We start from the raw sequence: 4099 nt of genomic DNA, 5'->3' as shown, positions 1-4099 counted from the left end.
ATGATACAAGACACCACAAGGATCCAGTTAGTAAATCTTAATTGTAGGAGACACTACAGGCAAACAATTTGGCTTCTTCAACTTCAAATTAAAAACAAAAAAGTAAGAGGGAAATTGAATGTATAGATTAAAAGAAATTTAAAAGAACTTGTTTTGATCCTGATTTGAAGACATTTTTTAAACTTTAAAAATTATAAGAGAATCAGAGAAATTTGAATACATGTATTTAATAATATTAAAGAACTATTATTATTATCAGGTAGGATAATGATATGGTAACTTTTGAAAGTATATTTATAGTTAAGAGATAAAGACTGAAAATGTTATGGATAAAATAATATGAGGTCTGAAACTTGTTTAAAATGACCCAGGTGAGGGTGGACATTGGTAGGGGTAGAGATGAAGCAAGATTGTCCATGTGCTGATAGCTATTTAATAAGGTAGTTGATATACAGGGGCTTGTTATACTCTTCTCTAAACTTTTACATTAATGTTAAATTTTCTCTAATAAAGGTTTTTGGAGAAGATATTGGATAGTTAAAAAAAAAAGCACAGTCATGCACCACGTAACAGTGTTTTGGTCAAGGATGGACAACATATATGACAGTGGTCCCATAAGATTAGTACCATATAGCCTAGGTGTGTAGTAGGCTACACCATCTAGGTTTGTGTAAGCACACTCTGATGTTCGCACAATGACAAAATCACCTAATGCATTTCTCCCAAAGTATCCCCATGATTAAGCAATGCATGACTGTAGTTTACGGGCCAGTGAATCAAGGCATAAGATCCAGCTTCAAGGAACAACCCCAAATCAAGTCTCAGAAAAACTTTAGTAAGGAACACCCTGCAGTCACCATGAAGCATTAGATTCTTGTGCCCTACACTTGGAGCCACTAAGAGAGAGAGGAAAAGAAAGAAACAGAGATAGAAAGAAAGACACAGACAGAGACAGCGAACGAAAGAAGAGATGCTGCCAGAGGGGAAGAGCTCTCTTGCACTCTTTCCCTCTCAGGAACTTCTGAGAGGAAATTTGCAGCAGATGCCTCTGGTTACTCATTAGAGCCTTGGCCATAGCTTCAAGGGATGCTGAGAAAGTGAGCACCTAGTGGTTTCTGTTTCAATTGCAAGAGGGGTTTACCTGCCCCATCCCCATTACTGAAAATCAAAGAGTGGCAAAACCCAAAATATAGAAAAGAATTCTGACACTAGACACAAAAATGAACGAACAACGTTTACCTCACTTGAGTAACAATCTCCTTGAGTTTCATTTTCCTCATCTGTAAGATGATTAAACACTACCACCTACCTCCCAAGAATTCTGTGAGACCTAAAAGGGATAATGTGTCTATGAAACAGCACAAAAGGTCGCTCTGCAAATTTTCCTTCCTCTCTCTCTCCCCTCTTCCGTCTTTCCACCCATCCTTCCCTCCTCCTTCCTTCTTTCTTGTCTTACTTCGGTTGCTACTTCCTTTATTTCCCCAGGATAATATTCTGTTCACTTAAGCAACACAAACTAAATAAATTATTTTGAAATTGAATTGAATCCATATTTTCATAGGAAAAGAAAAATGCTCCCTTTCCCCTTAGCTATTCTTGTACACCTGGCTTTACAGGAAAAGAAATTAGCATTTGGAAATGCACATCTGCCTCTGCCACAGGTGAGATATTAAAGCATTCCCACATGTACCAAATCCCCAAGCTTTGATCAGTATGGTGGGAATGTTCATTGTCTGATAAAGCAATGGACAGACTTTTTGTTTCGTTGAAGTCAATACTTCTAATGAAAATGCTTCCCAGAAGGAAACAGCCCAGCATTTCTAGCAGTCTCCTCAGAGTCAGGTGGCCCTTCAGTCTTCTAATACTGTAGGCAGGATTGAGTCAGCAATGGTTAGCTGACTTGTAATTCTTTTCTCCCTGCCTGCGCATTCATAAAATCAACCAGTGGGAAGGAGCTCTGTGTCATAAAGGTGACCATGGCTGGGTTGGTCTCTCCCACTGCCAGTCAGGGTGGTAATTTTGGAAGGGGGCAAGGATATCACTACTGGAAAGTTTTGTGATTAATGATGATTTTTATCTTTGGACTTCAAAGATTGACTCACGCAGAGAATGAACAATCTGTAGGTCAGATACCCTACATCCCAGTCATTTTCTTCCTTCCATCAGGAATTCGGAGAACTGAACACGGACCAGCTGTAAAAGACATCTATCTGTCAGTAGGAAAGCCTGCTGAATGGGTCCCTAAAAGGAATTGTTTAAAATAATGCTATTCAATTTTCACAAGAGTTTGCATTGAAAAATGAACAAATGGAAAATTTAACATCTAAACAATCTATACTTTATTCATAAAGCAAGGTTATTCTCTTACCTTTCTCTCTGCAGTTTAGGCATTTTGCAGCCGCTTTTAACAAGTATGACTACCTTTTATTTAATAATTTAACAAATATTTATTGAGGGTTTTCTTTGTGTACAATACTGTACAGGGCCATGGGATCACAAGGATAAAGATAAATGGCACCAGCACTCAAGGATTTTAATAGCAATAATGTTAACCATGCTATTAATAACCTCTAATATGTTTATTAATCTTTACTTTTCACAGTGCTTTAATATGTCCTGTCATTTTAATAATTCTTATAATACAATGCGATGACCCTAATTTTTTCAAAATCTGTTTACCATTTTATTTCATCCTACCTTCCAGGAGATAATATGTTTAAGGTGCTTAGCCCATAAGCTCAAGAGAGAGTAGTACCCTCCTTCCCCCAGATGCTTCATACCATTGGTAAGATGAATTTAAAACAGAGTTTGCATGTTTAATCAGATGTGTCACAGAGCTGCTCTCTATTTGTTTAGCTAGGAGGATGCCGCAACTTAATGAAAAATTGACACAGCACCCTCCTGTTTTGCCTTGACCTAGTTTCCTAGTTCCTTGATGCGCACAAGTGGAAGGAGCCTGGACTGTATCCTTGACTTGAAGTTTGAAACTCCCCAATCATCAAAAATATTCACCTCCCTCCTGTTCCAAAATCATCTAAGCAGCCCTCGTGAATCAACTCCCACACCTGTTCATCATACAAGAAACAAAATAAAGGCAAATGCTGTTTAAAATCCCACTTCTTCAACAAGGTCTTCTGGTTTGAAATTCTGAAATGGTCCCTGGCCTATTATCTCACCAGCTGTGGCCTTTTATCTCCTAAAGAGAATAGCTGACATCACATAAGGCAAAGCCATTGTGCTTACAGACGCCATAAATATCTCCCCTAAATCCTGCATGATAAATTTCCCTCTGATTAGTAAAGCAGATACTGTAATGTGCAAGGGGGGAGGGGAGAGGCTTTGATGAGTCTAAACTAAGCCTCTGGAGACATCCCTCCCTCCCTCCCTCCAGAATTTCACTGTCCAACAACTGGAGTTACAAAAATGATAGAAAATGTAGTCTGGATTATCCACTCCTTCCCCCCCTTTTTTTTAACTGGTTTTCAATTATGGACAAACTAAAATTTACTTCTACAGAATCCAAAGCAAATTGAATTTGTTAAAGGTACAAATGGGAACATGCCTCTTACGCAAATCACAATATGCTTTTTAGACCTCAGCCAGAAAAGAAAAGAAAAAAAGAATCCTGTGAAGGAAAGTAAAACAAGGGCTTTCAGTTTTGTATGTGAATTTGAAATGACTTGATCCCTGACTCACCTTCTACTTTATTTTGATTCTTGGGCAGATCTGTCCGTTATACTGTGATTTTTTTTAATAACAAGTTTCTATTTGTACCTATTAGTTGGTCTTTCCATAAAATTAGGTTGCTGAAAGGACTGAGAAGGGAAAGAATAGTCCCGGATGAAGTGGAGCTGGTGAGTGAGGGAGTCCACTCAGATGAGAAAGCATTGTCAGTTCTCATAGTTGGACTAAAGGAACTAGATAATTCTGCATGTTTTTCTTGGTCTTCCTAATGTGTGTTTATTCAAATAGGGGGAAAAAAAGTAGACTATCACCAGGGGATAAAAAGTGAAAATAGGAAATTATTTTGGTGTTGTTTTGCTACTTTGACCTTTATTTGTTGTAGGATAAAGGCTTAAGATAATTGTTTTTGTTTTAG

Source organism: Equus przewalskii, chromosome 31, assembly GCF_037783145.1.
Source record: "Equus przewalskii isolate Varuska chromosome 31, EquPr2, whole genome shotgun sequence".
In the NCBI taxonomy this organism is placed as follows: Eukaryota; Metazoa; Chordata; class Mammalia; order Perissodactyla; family Equidae; genus Equus; species Equus przewalskii.
This window is presented reverse-complemented; position numbering follows the sequence as displayed.